Below are 18,560 nucleotides of genomic sequence, written 5' to 3'. Positions count from 1 at the left end.
ATACATTCTAGAGATTTGTTGAAGCAAACTCGATTATGTAAACGATTCTGGCTCGAAATTAGCTGCATTAAAATTTTATCTGGAGTTGTAAAGTTCTGTCTGAAGTGTCCCGCAGGAGAAGTTGTGCTAAACAGCAGCCACCGAGAGACGAACGTAAAAAAGCGTGGGACACGAGTCAAAGGTGTTTAGGTTTCGATAAAATTCGTGGTGTCGCGTCGCCTGGCGAGCATAAAGGTCTTATTACGATCGGTTGCCGGCCGGTTTAACGATGACATTCGATTTTTACGAGGCGTGGGAACCGACTCGCGATACGCAGCGCGCACGCGCGGAACGATGCAAGTGATCCGTGATCGCGGACGACAGAGCGTTCGCGCTTGTAAATCGCGGCCGCCAGCTCTCGAAAGAGGAGGCAGTAAAGAGAGTAGCTGCATAATTCGTTTAGCCGTCGTTCCGGCATCGGAGCGTCACGAGGAAGTCGTAGAGGAGGCTCGTAAACCCCGGTAAAGGAACGTGCGAGTCGCTCCCTTCGCCCCGGGGAAGGAAAAAACAAAAAAAAATATCCGCGCGAGCGATAGAGGAAGAGAGACAAAAATAAAAACAGACGAATCGAACAGAGGGGAGGGCAATAAGTATGCAACTCGTGTCCCGTAATCCGTATCTCCCTCTCTCTTTCTCTCTCTCTACGCCGCAGCCATTTATAGAATAATAATGGTAACGGCGAACCAACAAGGTCCGCTAATGTCGTCACGTCAAATAGTTATAGTCATCCGGCCCCCGTAATAAAAGGGTTGCCGAGCCTCCACGAATCCCCGCGATCGTAAAGACCCACCCCTTTGTCAAAATTCGTTCGAAATTGTGCACGTGCGCCCACAGACGGTACTGTGTTGCGTGACGATACGGGGCGAAGTCATTTTTTTTCTTTCTATTTCTAGCAAAAAGGGAACAGCGAGCGATGAGAAGGTTATAGAACGCGAGGAAACGGTTTTCGAGGGTTGGCGCGACGGTACCGCGGGGGTAAGTAGAAATTTTCTATCTCACGACGGATCGCACGACGCTACAGAGAGAAGGTACCATTTTTTACTTCCACCAATGTGAAACAGCGAGTGCTCAATAGCATAGGGGACGCAAAGAAGCGGTTCAGAGGTCACGCGACGATATGGGGGAAAGCACTATTTTTTTTCTTCCAGCAAAGCGGAACGGCGAGCGATTAAAAGGTTGCAGAGCGCGAAGAAGCGTTCCGCGAGAGGCAAAGCGGGTGGAAGCGACGCCGTTGATCCGGGCAACGGATGCCCGTTCGAATCGTTTATGTTAATCAGCCGTGACGTCACTGCCACCCCCGACAGAGGCAATATCAACCCCTGACTCCGTCCGCGTAGCGGCAAGACGCGCACACGGGGCGTATCATGGTCCCGTGGCTACCCCCGCGACAACCCTGCACTACCAACCCCCCTCGTTACACCCACCCCCGCGCTCGTGCACACCCTTTGTCGACGTTAACCCAAAGTGAATGGTCCTATAGCGGCCGTGCTACGCTGTATCTCCCTTTCTCTTTCTAGCGGCGCAGGGACGGGACGTGTTTTAACTTCGGGGTGACTTACCCTGAACGTTATCTATTTTGACAGCGCGGTGCGGCCGCGGTCTGTCCTGGGGTTGATGCACGGGGGTGCGCGGGTAATTGTGTTTTAACTGTGTTTCGTACAGCGGTGATATTCGTCCTGTATTTTCCACGGATACATATTGTACGAAGCGCGTCCCGTCGAGCACCGCGACTGAATGTTTCCGGGATACAACGGGATACAACCCAAAACTAAAAATAAAGCAATCTGACAGCAGACAAGATTCCGATACATGAGTGTCCTTGAGCTTTCCAAGATGTAAGTACATACATCTAGAAATTAACTATTACAAGAAAAGCGATTATGAGAAGTGTACTGTACGCTCACTGTCTTAAGAGTCTCTGCACTCGGGCACACAGTGTCTGTCTCTCCAGAACGTCTCAATGTCAAGGAAAGGGTTTGTCCATCGATCGCGACTGATTGGCGGTTCGCTTTATTTCGTCGGTAGCTAAATCCGTTAATTTTCTCGAAATTGGAGGTATAATGGGGGGCCGGCGAGCGTTTACGTCGAAATCCCCGAAGCCACGGGAACGCGGTTCTACACGAACCATGGGCGGAACGTATGCAATATGGCATTCAATTTGCGACGGATTCGCTGTCTGGCAACGCAAACAACCGCTATTGGGTTCCACTTAATGAACCGAGCCGGAGCCCGAGCCCGTAGCCGGAGCCGAGAGCCTTCGGAAGCATTTTTGCGCTGTGGGCTCGGCTTAAATTGGACCTACCCCTCTTCTCCCCGCTTGCCACCGCCACCGCTTCCACTCATTTTCTATTTGCTTCCTGCGACTTACGCCTCGATGATTCTCCTCAATGCACCAGCGCCGCGCTACCGGTTGCAGTTATTCTTCCTACGGTTAGTTACGGCCTCCCGTTTTTTGGTCATTCTCGTTACCTCATTTGTTCCCGAAACGTTCGTCAAACGATGTTTTAAAAATCAATTCGATACGCTCTTTTTCAAAAGCTACAATCAATTTTTCGAAGCGACTGTTCAGGTGAGCAAGTTGAAGTAGATTATTTTTGTTTAATACCGATCGACCATTCATAGCTCTCTATGACGTATAGTTACCATTGGTCCAACCATTCCTGAACGATCCTCCACGTGTTGTAGTCCTAGTACGTCTTCAGCGATGGCGAAGCACCGGAAGTCGTTTTCGGCGCTCGGGGATTACGTGTCAGGTAAATTTTCGGGCGAGGAAGTTTTCTTGTCGCGATAGTCGATCGATCGAGGGAACCGCTCGTTAAAAATATTAAGGCTTAGGTGAGCAATCCTCTTAAAAAGTTCTTCGAGCCCGTGAAAGGATAACGCTCTGAGGTACGATAGGAGAGAGGAGAGGAGATCGGCAAGAATAGAGGAGAAAGAGAGAGATAGAGAGAGAGTAGGAGGGAAAACGGGGCACCGGTATCGGCGCCGTATCGTTCCGCCGCGCAAGTGTCCGGTAAGCTAAGCGGATCCACCGTAATCCGGATTACGTATTTGCCCGGTTCTCTGCCTGCTGCCATCTCGATCTCTCGTGCCAGTCGGAGCCAAAGACGTATTTGCCTTCTGGCAACGCGCCGTCTGTTGTCCGTAATCTGTTTAACGCTCCGCGACGAACGATCACCGGCCGATGTCCTCTTTCCATCGCAACAGGGAACAGACTCGAAAATTTTCGAGACGCAATCAACAGCCACAGCCCTCGTGCAAACAGTGATCGAGTCGTTCTAAACACCTTTTCGGATTAATGACGGATTTAGAGGCTTCCTGGACCACCGTTAACCCTCTTTCGCTCGCCTTTTTTGTTTGCGTCGATGGGCGCTCGATCTCTTCGTGTTTGTAGGATCTGAGAACTGACGAAAACGTAGAAATAATTATCAGGAAAATTTCCTTTGTTATTTTAAAAAATTGGCGGTTTAGTAAGTCGACGTGGACGACGTTATTCGCAACGGGATATCTTGTAATTGGTCCCCCAATTGATTAGGCTTTGCTGGCGTGGAACCAGAACAGCGTGTCCAAAAATTACATTCTTTTAAAGTCCATCTTCGAAGACTACAACGATTCTCTACTTCGTTAACTGGCTTCTGATTGATCTAGCTGCAGGAGGTGTTGCTTAGTTGCTCTGGACAGAGCTAAGAGCCAGTGACCCCTGTTCCGTGTACTCTATGTCCACTATAGATCCTCCAACTCCTAGTAATCTAGCTCCGAAGATTGTCGACTTCGTTACGTGACTTCTGGTGGATTTAACTTCAGTAGGCGTGGCTTAGTTGCCCTGTACAGATCCAGGGTAATGCTTGCGAAGACAATCTATGTTCACCATGGTCCATACATCCCCTAAACCTCTGTCTCCAAACCGCACAATGATTGCCCGCTTGGTCAGCTAGGATCTGATTGATCTAGCTACAGTAGGCGTGGCTTCATCGTTCTGAACGGAGCCAAAGCAATGCCCCAGAGGGCATTTATTGCACAGAACCATTCCAAACGTCCGCAAGACTGATCTCCGACGAAAAACCAAACCAGATCCGACCTCTACGAGTTTCGCAACGCGAGATTCGTTTGCAGAAGAGGAAATATTGGCCAGGCGATTCGCTCGCGTGGCAGAACGCTCCTCCCTGACGGATGCGCAGGGTTTCGTCATCGATCGGTGGCGATCTTTAAACAGCGCCATTAACGATTGCGTGCACAAGCCGAGGGGGTCGCGATCAAATGAATATGATGAAAGAGTGGCGGCATTAGGAGAACGTGCCGTGCATACTGATTTGCGGCTGATTGATTGGACCCCTTTCCACTCGACAACGGTGCACCACCGCTATCCCCTGTCCCCGTTCAGCTGATTCCGCCCCACGAGCGAGCCAACATCGTTGATATTATCGAGCACCCTGCTCTCTCCGGCTCTCCTGTCCTCCTCTCTTCCTCCCTCTCTCTCCCTCTTCATCTCTCTCTTTTTCAGGCATCGACGTACTCGCGAATATTTGACGCGTCGCGCCGCGCCACGCCGCGCCACGCCGCGCCACGCCGCGCGCGTCACGCACCACGCACCTAGCATCGCGTTGACACTCAATACCGGCCGATAATTGCACGATACACCGTAAAGGGAAGCTTTTTCTCCAATATTTTCCGACGAATCCCGGCTACCGTTTAACGTTCATTAACGCGCTTTATTGTCTCTCATGATCCGCCGTCGCAATTACCCAGCTCGAACGTGTCGACCGACGATTCTACCATTTTTCAGCGTTGCGCTTTTTCGCTGCAATCTACACTTTCGACAACACTCCATCGAAACACCGTCAAATAGCGAGCCACGCTACCTCGCAATTGCTGTTCAAATTTTCAGGGCCGTAGGAGAAGCAGACATCAATCAGCAACTTTTCGTACGGCGAGTTTCATCGTACGGAAACACGTTGGATTTCCGCGAGAAATAATTTTCTTGGAAGGATACCAACCGAGCAAACATCGGAAACTTCAGTATTTAAACCTTAAATATTTTTAACATGTCCACTACTTTAAATTGTACGTGCAAATTTTTGTTAGAAATGCATAAAATCCGCAGTCTAATCACATGCCGTGTGTAAAACAGCCGAATGACTAAAACGGGTACCTAAAAAAATGTAAAGCTGTAAAGCATTGAGTCTAAGAGGAAATTTTCGAAGATCCAGAGGGAGAGGGTGAGATCAGCGACACAGACAAGGTTCGGAGTGTGCGGAAAGAGTTGGCGAAACATTTGGAGGGTGAGCGAGGTCGGAGAATCTTCATTGTCTGGAGGACGACGAGCAGCGCGAACTGTTCGCGTGTAACGTAATTGTTTTTGACGCGGTAATTTTACAGTGTCGTGCGTACACACGTACGCGTGTCGTCGGTGTCCGCAGGGCGAGGAGGGTTCGGCGAGAGAAGCTCGCGTCGCAAGAGTCCTGATAACCGGCGTGCTTTTCCTTCCCTAGGTTCGCGGCTGCCGGCGCTGTTGCTGTTGCTGGTCGTTTCTTTTTTCGACGTCACTCACCAAGCAGCGCGACAGGCTTTCGCTGCTCGGCAGCCATCTGCCAAGTCAAGCCGAGTCCTTTCCATCGCGTCGACCAGGATGCCAGAACACCACCCCGAGAAGTTTCAACGTCTTCTCTGACGTTTTCTCAAAGGAGTCCCGCGACATCCCCCTCCGTCGAAGACATGCACGGGTCGCATTCGAGGACGCTGGAAATTCGTCCCTTCTTCGGATCCTCTTGTTTCTTTTTATTCATTTTTATTGATGAGTATTTTATTTTTACTTAAGATAGACATTCGAGAAACTCCTTGAACCCTGCGGTCTTTGCGACCTAGCTCACCCTTTGGAAAATCCTAGGCTCCAGCAGCATCAACTGGTCCAGCAAGGCAGCGACGGAGCGGTAAACTTGCTGGGGACAGCGTCCGTTCGCTTCGTTAGTCCTCGAGATAACGAGAGACTCTGAAAGAAGAAGAAGAAGAAGAAGTCTCGAAGTCTGCAAACAAGAGTGAAGAAAATGGAAGAAGAAGAGATTCTCAATGCTCCGTTCGTAGGAAGAGAGGAGGACGACGCGCAAGCTCCGAAGACGACGACGACGACGACGAGGACGCTGAAGAGAGACGAACGCTGGTGCCCATCGCGAGAGAAGCTGCACCGCCCGAAGGAAGGAAAGCGGTTCGAGCCTGCGTCCGTCTCGCTCTCTTCTGTTCTCCATCGTGGAACTCCTTGTCCCTGTCACACGTGCACTGCGCACACGTGTGCACAGCTGCACCGCATGCGTGCGTCGGTTTGTGCGTTGGCCTGTGCGTGGCTGTGCGTGGCCATCATCCTCGCGATCCGAGACGTCTTGCAGGAAGCGCGGAGAACGAAGAAGGGAGCTGAGAACGAAGAGACGTGGAACGCCGCCAGGGCTCGGCGGTCTGGGTTCCGCGGACGAAGATGCGGTTCCGAAGTAGCCGGGAGCTACCACCGGATGCCCATCCTACCAAAGCAACGCGGAGAGGGCCCTTCTTCTTCTCCCCGGACTACTCTTTCTCGACGTGGATAGCCGAGACCACATACCAAAGAAAGTGTACCTCGAGTCCACTTCGCGCTAGCGCCGCCGCGTTGCGCCGACTCGACGCGACGCGACGGCCGAACACTGTTATCAGCGCTGGGCTAGATATTTTGTCGATCCTTCGAGGCGTAAACAGCGAGCAAGAGCAGCTGTTGGAGGACTGCGAGCGACACCTTGCTCCCTCCTACCCGATCACGGCCGCAGACTTGGCCGAGCCTACGGAACAGCTATCTACTCTTTAATTTTATTCTACAGCAACGAAAAACCGTGAGCACAAGTATTTATTTACAATAGCGATCAATCAGCACGCGCTGATCTTGGCCGGAAACCACAATCTCGATTCGAACCAGCCCAACTATGTACAACCTCCCGTTTCTACTTCCGGACCACGATTGTCTCATTCCAAGGACTCCGTGTAGACCAACCAAATCGAGACGCAACATTTTCCATCTTTTTTACCAAGTCATGAGGAAGACGGGAATCGGCGTTTGAGAACGTGGAGAGCGAGAAAGAAAGCGTGAGCGAGAGGGTCGAGGTAGCGAGTACGATTCGTCGGTGGTAGTGGCAGATAGCAGCGAGTGGCTCGAGGCACAATGAGCCTATCAGATTATATTTCTATTTTCGACACGCGGCCTATCGCGCAATCCCATCTCTCCGGCGCGGCTACCGCGACGCTCTGCCAACACAGAGCCGCGTCGATACACGTATGAACAGCCCGCGTATCCGAAGGGAGAGAGAACCCCATGGAACACGAACCGAAAGCCGAGAGCGAAGCCGCGGCATGGCAGCGTGTACCACGGCAGAGTGCACCTCATCGCATCGCATCGCACACGGCCACGCCACGGCAAGCCATTGCACGCCGAGCCGAGCAGAGCCGAGCCGAGAGTTCAAGCCACGCCATAGCTAGCTGCTATACGCTTCGCCTCGGGGGTCTACGCTCTCGACGCTGGTGCTGACTCTGACTCTGACGGCGATGCCGATGTCGATGCTACCACCGATCCTCCCTGCTTCGCTGGGCCTTTATCGAACTCGAGCTCTCCGCTATCTTTCTCTTTCTCCCTTGTAATCTCTCTAGCACACTCTCTCGCTCTCTCCCTCTCTTTGACTATCCGGAACAATAGGGCGGCTGCGATCGTAAACGCGAACAAGCCAGCAAGGAACGCGCGTGCCTAATGTCGTTACTTCGGCTGATGAATTTCAACGCAGACAGCCAGAACACCGCCGCGATTCTCGCACGCGAGATGCTGCCGCGCCTGAAATACGATCGGATTGAGATACGGAAGGAACCGGTGTATCCGTGGAATTCGAACGTACTCTTCCGTGAACGGAGAAACCGGCGGACGACTCGGCAACGACCCGCGGAACCTTATCGATCTACCGTTGAAAGCGAAACGGCCTGCTGGTTTCAGCGAATCGACGTCGACGGACAATCCGATGACATTGAGAGACGCTACAGACTATCTTTCTCAAATGGACCTTTGCCTCTATCTTAACTTAACGTATGTTAACTTAATGTATGTTACAACTCGCATTTGAATGCTCTTCGAAAATCCTCGGGACGTTTTTATCGATCGGAGTTACGAGTTACGAGTTACGAAACCAGTAAACGGTGGTTACTTTTAAAAACTGACCTCGAGCTGAAATATTTCGAGGGTGAAGGGACGAGGCAATTTGTAACGAGAAAGAGAAATAGGGAGGAATCGATGGAGGATTAAAGAAAAGATAAAAAACAGCCAGTAGAGGTCCTCTCCTTACCGCGAGGCTGGCCCGTAAACCACGGCGCAGCGGGAGCGTGACCAATGGCATCGTGATCGTAAAGAAATTAGAGGGGCAGTAATGGTTTCCGGGTACGATGGCTTCCGGCCAGCATACATCTTCCACGGGGCAAGCCGCGGACAAGCGGTCGCTGTATTGGTTTAGCGACTGACCCTTCCCGTCGACGAACACCAGACCCGACATTTGTCCATTGGGCTCCGGCAGTCCGACATCGCGTTTTATTTGCCGGTGAATCGATTCGTTCGACGCGTGTTACGCCACGCGATAAATAAATTAACCCTTCGCGGACGAATGACGCGTATCTGCGTCCAGCCCGGTTACACAGTCTCGTGCTCGAGCCCGGCGAGCTCTCTGCAAACCCGCCAGAAATTTCCAGGCCCATTTTCACCTGGCTTTTTACATCCTGTTCCAGCAATTCCACTACATTCTACCACAAATCCAATGATCACTTTCAAGCCTGAAGCTATCTTCCAGCTCCTCGCTTGGTTACTTATCCATTATTAAAGCTTGGTACTCGACTGTCTTACCTGGAGATCATAAATCCAGCTACTTCGATTTTCCTTTTGGAAAGACATGGGAAGATTGCTGGTAATTGTGTCACACAATTCTTAAATAGCACTCATTATTGCGTAATGTATGCATCGGCACAATTTTACACTGAATTCTATTCATATAAATTCTATTCATATAAATTTAGATGGAATATATGATAGATGGTTATATACAGGGTGTCTCAGCTGAAGGAGGCCACCAAAATATCTCCTCTATCTTTAACGATACAAAAAATATTTATGGTATCATGCCAAAAATATTTTTCCTGTGCCATTAAAAATAAAGGAGATATTTAAGTGGTCTCCTTCAGCTGAGACACCCTGTATATAGATAGATATAGATGGAAAATAACAGAACAATATTATTACATTCTTCTAATGTTTCCACTGTTTAATAATAATGGTCCATTTTAGATCCAAAATAAACGGACGATTGATTTAACGTTTCTTCAAAAAACACCAAGAATATAATACAATTTTAGTATGTTCTGTTGCGAATTTCTTTCGTCAGGAACGTGAGTATTTGGCACCAAAATCGAAGGGAACGGATCGGCGGGTAGTAATGGTTTCGAAGAAAAGTCATCGGGCCGGAATGGTCTCGGATGTCGGACGTCGCTCGCCCGGAAGACGTCCGGAGCCCAGCTCGCACGGTGACTACGCGGGCCCACTCGGCAAGATTGCGATCTTCCGGTTCCCGTAATCAACGATGCAGCGAATTTGATTTGCGGAACGCTGCTCTCTCTCTGTCCCTCACACTATCTCTCGCTCGTCCCACCGTGAATCGAACAACGTCGCGGTGCTCGCTGGGAACGCGCGAACGTACAAACAGAGATGCAATCAGGGATGCGACTATCAGCCCGTGTCGAGCGCGGACACCCGGCTGCTCTGCCGCGTATATGCCATGTACCGTACGTTTTGTAGCATTTCGCTGTACCCGATGGAAACTACCGGACGAACGGCGCGGCCATGGCGCGCACACACCGTTTGTCGTAACAATTGGCCCTCGATTGTGTCCGGCTGTTCCTTATTTTACGGATCGTCACTCGGCGAGAGCGACGATCGACGCCCTTTTCCAATAACTAGCAACCGCTCGGCCGTGTTTCGCGCTTGATCGTTTCAGAGGATCTGAATCGTTTGCAGCTCATCGTCTTGGTGTTTCAATTGCTGAGGAGGAGCAGTCTCTATGTAGCTCCTGTATCTTACAATCTACACAGACCATTTTAATTTTTCGTAATAATCCGTAGGCTACTAATCACTTGTACCGCGAATTTTATACATTCATGACAAAAATGGATACATATAATTTCAAGCAGTGGACATGTTATAAACATTTAAGGACATCAACGTATTGGTTTCAGCTTAATAGGATAATTAAAAGAAGGATACAATTTTTATTTGGCTTCTGTGTCCTGCAGTCAATGCAAACATTTTTTATTTTGCATAAAGATCCGCAGTCTATTAATCACGTTAACGAGAGAAAACCGCATTAGTCCTCTATATTTTTAGATCTTACACGTCCCTAAGGGTATAAATAGAGTGGAGCTGTGTGAACATCAAAATCAAACCTATGCAATTAAATGCGACTGTTCATAGTGAAGCGGTGCACATAGAGAGAAAAATCACAGCAGAGCTCTCCTCACTATATTCTCGTACTAAGCTAGCAAAGTGAACAGTGAAATCATCTGCCGATAGAAAATAATGCTCGCTACTCGATAGTGTCGCGCTACGTCCTCGAAGCACATGACATTAATAAGAGAAAACCATTGTGCTCGTTTTAGTAGCTTCGAGACATCACTGACTTACTAGAGTGAATGTAGAAATCATCAGTTACGAGGAAACAGTATCCATCCCCCATATCGTTACTCTACATGCTCCTCTAACCATAAATCCTCACTCTATCCCCTAACAAATCCAACACCAACCAGAACTCGAAGAAGACTCGAAAGAAGAATCGTAGATTTCGTAGATAGAGAATCGTAGAACACAGCGACAAGAAATTGAAGTGGTAGGTGCCCATGCAATGTACGACCGGAAGCGGAAATGATCGGACGAGCGAGAGAAAGAGGGATCGTGGGAGGGCAAAGAGAGAGAGAGAGAAAGAGAGAGAGAGAAAGAGAGAGAGAGAAAGAGAGAGAGAGAAAGAGAGAGAGAGAGCCGCTTGTTCCCTCACCACAACGGGTCGGCGCGGCGCGGTCCGTTGTTCGTTCGTTGTGGATGCGCGATTGCGAGCGGAACACGGCGGAACGCAAAATGGAACGGGGGCTTCCCGGCCAGGCCGTGTGCGTACTGATTGATCAACATTGTTGCCGAATTAGACTCCAGCGAGATGGGCATATTGATTGGCAATCAGTGTCGCCCGGCCACAACGAAGCCTGTCCGTCCGGGAAACGGTTTGCTAACGCAAACACCGTCGCACCTGGATCTCCATGATGTTGTTTTCCGACCGGGGGGGAAAAAAAGGTCGGAAAAAATAGCGCGCGTCGAACGTTTTCCAACATTTTCGACGCCGATACTCGCCACCATTCTCTCTCTCTCTCTCCCCCTCTCTCTCTCTCTCTCTCTCTCTTTTCCAGCACGGTGGATCTTTGACGTTCGACGAACGAGACTCGATTCTCGCAATTCTCGCAAAGCCGAACATTTCACTGAAATCCAGCGCAGTTTTTCCTCCACGGACGATTAATCTCGGGCTCTCTATGGGACTTGGCGGGTCTGGAGGATCCCAAGAAGGCAATGGTAGTTGTAAACCGAAAACGCGAGTCCAGCCATGGGTGACAGGAAAAGAATTCGCTGGAAATCGCGCGAACGCTTGCGAACGTCCGCGAGATCTACCGTGCTACCCGGCCCGGAAAATCGACCACGGTCAATCAGCCGGAGTACCGACCAGAAAATCATCGGAGTTCGGCTGCCGATCAGAGCCAGTCCGTGCAGAAGAGACATGCCTCGTGGGCCGCGAGCGTAACAAGGAATGCCGCTTTCGACGATCCGCGGAATTCGCTCGCCGAGATGTTCTTTACGATCTCGCCGCGCGAAAGAGCTTCTTCCGTTCGCTGAGATGCATCCTGCGCGGATGCACTAATTCCGCTTGCAGTCCTGCCGACGCTGGAGGGCTGCAAAGTGCACCATTAGCTACGCCACCGGCTCCCTTGAACGATTTTCCATAAAAGATACTGCGGAACGCGTTTTGGACGGTCGATCGGCAATGGGGTTGTTCTGGGCTGTTGGAGATGCGTTGCGTACTCTTTGTGGGATCTAGAGAGGCTTGATCCTTCGCATGGACTTTGATGGCGAAGATGGTATTTTAGTTTAATTTATATTCGGTGCTATATTCAAAACAACAGGAAAACCACATGTTGCTAGTGAGCCATTGGGAAACAGGAATCGACAGGTTATCTGAAAGATGGCAACAAGTTGTTACAAATAATGGAAATTGTATCATTGAATAGTATTAAACATATATTTTTATAAATTCAATCGAATATTTTCTTTAAAATACGACAGAACTTTCCCTCCAACCTAATAGTTCTGATTTCATTGAATTTTTAAGCTGGTTATCGGTGCTAAAAGTATTCAAGGCAACGAGTCAAAGATAAGATCGTGAAGCATCGAAGCGCTGAAGCGGTTATGGTACAAGAGTCAAAGACAAGTTTAACGAAGTTTCAAGCATGATTCTCCGGGGATCACGAACGGCTCGATATCGTTAATAAGCGAGGACACGGGTTAAATCGGGACAAGATTACTCATTCTCGGCAAGTTGCCTTTACCGACTGGTCCCACTGCTAACTGGCATTTTTCCCAGCGCGTGTGTGAACCCTGACGGAGTCGCGGTGCGTATCGAGGACTTGCGGTAAAACGCTTTTCTCTGGCTGGGAAAGAAGAGGAGAAGAAGGAGGAGGAGAGAGAGAAAAAAAAACACAGAAAAGAAAACGTGCGCTTCGAACGACGAATGGCCTTCCGCTAGCCATTGTCGGTGGTCATGCGCGGCTCGTAAACGCGATTCCGTCTCGAGGTTTCTAATGCCATCGGTTGCTATTGGCGAAACTGCCTTTTCACGATCCTGTGACCGACCTATCGATACCTCGGGACATCCGATATAAGTGAAAGACACGAATCGTTCGAAACAAGCATTCTTCTCATCGAACAGTTTGGTTGGTCATGTAACTCTCTATTGCAGGAACAATCTGCAACTGATCTGTGTGCACACTAGGAGGTGTACAGTACTCAACAAAGAAATTTGGACCAGTGCCTAGATTGTACAGGGTGTAAAGAAATTATATGTCGCTACTGTCGTATCGCTACTATCGTGATTCTACAACCTCGGCAAGAAAGCTTGCCGCAAAATTAATTTCAAGGTCGAAAGGTCGTCAATTTGTTTTATTACCTTTTATTCTACTCATCGAAAGGATAAAAAGAGACTCGATCCAGGAGCGGTAAACGGTGTAGTAGGCCGACGTTTAAGGAGCATTACGCGAAAAAGACCGGGTCAGAGATTAGGATCGGGCGATCCTGCGGTCGATCCAGCGCGAGTAGCATCAGGCAGGGTCCTGGCCGGCGTTCCTTGCCGGTAAGCCTTCCTCTCGGAGAGATAAGCGTTCGGATCCGACCCCGGAGCTTGATCACCGATAGCCCGTCGTTCTAACCTACTCGACCGACACTAGCACCCAATTCCAAATCCTCCGGCAGGCACCCTTTCCGGTTGGGGCCGCAGAGAACCGGCTGATGCCGCTGGCAAACATCCACTCCGAGAGACCGTGTGCTTGGCCGCTTCGGCTTTCTCTCCCTCTCTCTCTCTCTCTCTTTCTCTCTCTTTCTCTCCGTGTTTTCTCTATCTTTTCTCTCTCGCTTCTTTTTATGGTCTGTTAAATGAACTTCCTGCGCTCTTTTATATCGACCGGGACGGTCATTTTAGCGGGGTTCTCCGGTGCGCTCTCGCTTCCACCGTCTTTCTCCATCTTCCACGAGCGGGGCCCACCGATTTACGAGCAGCCCGTAGATTTCGCCCCCGGGACGGAGGATCCCGTCTCGTTCCTGGTTCCTGTCGCCGTTGTTGCGGACTTTCTCAATTAAACTCCGACCCGACACGCGGTATCGATCTCAGAATCTCCGGGCGAGGCTTGAACCCCGGGACCTCCATGCCTCCATGATCGCCACGGTCTATTATTTCGTCGAAGGATGCTGCTCGCGGAACCGATTTTTGTGACCTGAAATTCGCTAGCCAGCAGTGCAAAACTCTGAGGTTCACATTTTTGACATTTATTTATTAGGTTGGAGGATAAGTTCTGTCATACTTGAAATAAGCAGGTAATTTTGCTTGTAAATCGAAAACACGTGTTGCTAGTGAGTCATTGGGAAACAGGAATTGTCAGGTTATCTGAAAGATGCCAACAAGTTGTTACAAATAATGGAAATTATATCGTTGAATAATATTAAATATATATTTCTATAAAGTGATTCAAATGTTTTCCTTAAAATACGACAGAACTTTCCCTCCAACCTAATACATTGTGGAGCGACGAAGAAATGTATAGATTTCAATTGTATAGCTCAGGAGATGATGGCACGTTGAATCGATTTGCTACAAATCTAATTCGGTTCGAGTGAAAGTGTGTATTTAATATTGTCTTTCGTCTTAACGCGACAGGAAACTTCTCAATTAAGAAAGGAAACGAGGAAAAAGCTATCTCTCGTTGCAGTGATTTTCTGAAGTCCAGTGGATCGGAGGTGTAATCGACGGTTGGTCGATAATTAAGGAAGGTCGGATCCGCGTGTTATGCCAGAGCGAAGGCCCGACCAAAGGGTCCGATGGAACGTCAGCACGCGGACAGGCAATTAAAGCGACGCGCGCGCGCTTAGGCTCCGCGCTTAGGCTCGCAAAGTTTTCGGTAGGCGCGGGGCGAGCCCTAACAACGATCGGAATGCAGGTTCGCGAAAGGGGGAGGAGGGCGAGGATGAGTTAAGTGGGGGCAGAAGAAGGGCAAAGTCGACGGGAACAAAGAAGAAGAAGAAGAAGAAGAAGACGGGAGAAGGGGGAGAAGGATGAAGAAAGAAGAGAAAGAAAAAGAGGAGGAAGAGATTTAGAGGATCGACGAGGAAGAGGAACGATGTGAAAAGAGAGGGAGGGAGAGAGAGAATGATCGAAGGGACAAGAGGGGGGTACGGAAGGGGACCGGCTGCCCGGTAGCAGTTTCCCAAACCATCGCCATTAATAACCAGCGAGATTATACGCTGCTGAGGTTGAAGCCGAAGCTCGAGCCGAAAGATGTTGTCGGAGTTGCCGATAAACGCTCGGAAAGCAATGGGCTTCCACTTAATGCAACCTCCGCGGACGAAATCGAAAGTTACCCGCGTATGGACCCGTGTTGCCGGCGAGATGAACCCGACGATTCGACGCCGGCCGGCCTCTCTCGCGAAATATTCGCGCAAAGTCTGTTCCGGTCCCTACGACTTTCAGAACCTCTCTGAAACGAGGAACTGAAATTCGTGGACGAACAAAGACACAGATTACTGTCGAATGAAAATCGAATGCAACGATACTGTTCCCACTTATCGCATTGTTTAGGAGTTCAGCACATAGAAGCAGACATCCTTGATCGACCGTGGAGAAATGACAAGTCGCAAAGAATGCGGCTGCCATTAATTTTCGACAGCCCTGTTTCCTGTCACGAGCACAGTAGAACATTTATCCACACCTCGCTTATGCGAGCAAGTTTTTATTCACCGTCAATCATACGAACTTAGAACCGAGCTTCTATTATCTGAACTACATTCCAGCGTACTTTCAGTTGCACGAACTGTATGAAATCTGTAGGTACCTGAACTCGTCGATTTTATCCAAACTATCCTGTAAAGATATTTCCTGATTCGCCGACTTCAGTTTTCCTTTTTGTTCAAATTAGTACAGATACCAGCTACTTCAGGTGTATCCTCCTTTACCGTACCGTGTAGCACGTTACGTGACACTGACAATACATTCTAATTCTTTCTGTAAATCGTCTGCGCGTAAGATCAGCCTCCAGGGCCCACCGGTACGGCTACTGTTCGCTTTCGACCCGTTCATTCAGCGGCCGCGTGAGTTTCTGGGGCACGACTTATCGATTCGCTCCGTCTTGCCGGACATAATATATTCCCCGGCCTGGTATGAGAGGGGGTGGTCCTTATCGCGGGTGTAACACCGGTAAACATGGAATGCGGGTGACCAGAGGCGGTACACGTCCGGGGCCAGGCCTCTCCTTCTCTCTCTCTCTCTATCTCGGTACGTACGTCGAACCAGTGGCGGTATTTGGACAGGCTGTCGAGCGCGCAGACGGTCGTGGAACACCGGGCCAACAAACAGTACAATACAATATTACAATCCAGGCAACGGGCAACGTCCCGCCGGCGCAGGTACAACGCAGTGACAGCGCAACATATCAACCGCGGTTCACGTTCCCTCTTTCCCTTCCCGCGGTGTTCCTCGTGCCTCTCCCCCGCAGGCTTGTTCCTCTCCTCGTTCTCCGTTTCGCTCGATCCTCGATATTCGTTCTCTCCGTTCGCCGTTCACCTTTCCGTGGCCATCGCACCGTCCCTGTTTGATCGAACGGGGCCCCTCTCTTTCTCTTCCTCCCACTCTGTCTCTCTCTCTCTCTCTCTCTCTCTTGCGCGCACCTCGCCGGCCAACTATATCTGATTGGCCTGATCATTAATCACCGGCGACCGTGCGGCGGCCCTGTCCCGTCCTGCAACTAAACTCGTGGAATCGAACTCACCGGGGTGTACGTGCTGCCGTTTCTCTCTTCCTACGGCCCGCTCACGTTCGTTCCCTGCTTTCCTCTTTCTTTCTTTCTTTCTTTCCTTCCTGCGACTTTCTCTGCGGGCTTCGTCGAGATTTCTTTCCTTTGGATTTCCTCGACGTACCGTAGTGCAACCACCCTCTCTATGACCCGCGTCGTTACAGCCTCGCGAAAAATCCGCTGGTCACGATCCCAACAGGAAACTTCGGGGACAAGGATTAGTGAGATCGAAGTTTCGCCGAAAACGTTGCTGTGTCACTCGCTCGGCGACACGCGACGCAATCGTCGGCTGCTTCTGCGGGTGTAATTGAATGATTTCTTGATGCATTTCTCGACAATCTGGACGATAAGTCTATACAAGATAGAAACATCCAATTAAAATTAAGATTAAAATTATTTTATGGCTTCTGAAGATTTTCAAAAAACGCTAGAGTACAAAATTTAACAGAATTTAATACACATTAATTCCACATTCTTGAAATTTTGTCTAGAAAAATACAAATTGCATGAACATTAGTAGTCTATATATGAGTTAGACCACTTTCATAATTCTGGGCACAATTATCTATCCCTCATTAATGACAGAACTATCGATCCGCTACCGGCAACGTTTACGTCCAACTATCCTCGAATGAAAATACCCTGGCGACAGTCTAGATCGGTACGTTTATCTAGAACCGACTCTGATCGAACAAAATCTAGAAACCCCCAATTAAAAACAGCAGATCCACCTTTTGCTCAGTTTGCAACGACTGTATATCGCAACCGGGAAGCGGTTCGATCGATCAGCGCGATACGCCAGCGGAGACAGAGGCCGACAGGGTAGTTGGCCGAGATGAATCGGTCGTAACGGACCATGTCCACCTGCAGTTCCCGCCGGAACACCGATAAAGACGTGGAAAGACCGGGGGCCGCGCGGACTCGTTATCCTTATTGGGGGGCGAGGCCCGAGAGGGTGACGGAAGAAACACAAGCGGACAGATAATCCGGCTATTAGAGGTGTCCCCGAGGAGACGCGCCGCGCCGTTTACAAAGGGTCGTGGGAGAGAGAACTGATAGATCGGCTTGCGGGATCCGAAGATGAACCCGCGAGCTAAGGTCACCGAAGGATACTCCGGGGGCAAGGCTGCCACGAGTTTGTTACGATGGCCAGGCCCCCAATTTGTCGTAACAGGCTGGCGCACACGTTTTTCTTTCGCCTCGAACTCCTTATCCTAAGACCCTGCTCACCCTGATCAGGAGTATCGCCCTCTTTGACAAACTGAATCGCATTGATTGACCGCTGGCCGAAGAGGGAGCACTCACCCCCGCACAGTGGTCCAGTAGCCCGCTTTTCCTGGCCAAAACTATTGTAGCGTTATTTTAGGGTTCAATGTTATATTATTATAAGTCGTTGGATTCGTCTCGATACCAATTGGAATATTATGAAGATTTTTGGATCAGTTTTTTGCCGGCAAGGACCAGTTTTATGAGCGCGGAATTATGAAGCCAGCGGTAAGATGGCAAAATATCATTGAACAAAATGAAAAATATTTTATCGATTAAACTTCATTGCTTGAACAAAAACAAAATTGGCTTTTATTTCACCTTAAGATACCCAAATTACTTGTCTTGCCAATCGAATAGTTGGAACCTCGAGATGGGTCACTTCGAAGTTGTGTAGTCTTGTTAAAAATCAACGAATGTTTTAAAAAAGCATGCATCGTCCGTCGAAAACAATTTTCAGATGGTTTATCATACTTCCCACCGCCGATTCGGGAGCCAAATATCCTCGAGCGCGACTCCGCGTCCACAATTCGTCGAATTGCGTCGCCTTCCGGGATCCCACGGAATTGATATCGATAAAT

Source organism: Lasioglossum baleicum, chromosome 6, assembly GCF_051020765.1.
Source record: "Lasioglossum baleicum chromosome 6, iyLasBale1, whole genome shotgun sequence".
NCBI classification, from domain to species: Eukaryota; Metazoa; Arthropoda; class Insecta; order Hymenoptera; family Halictidae; genus Lasioglossum; species Lasioglossum baleicum.
This window is presented reverse-complemented; position numbering follows the sequence as displayed.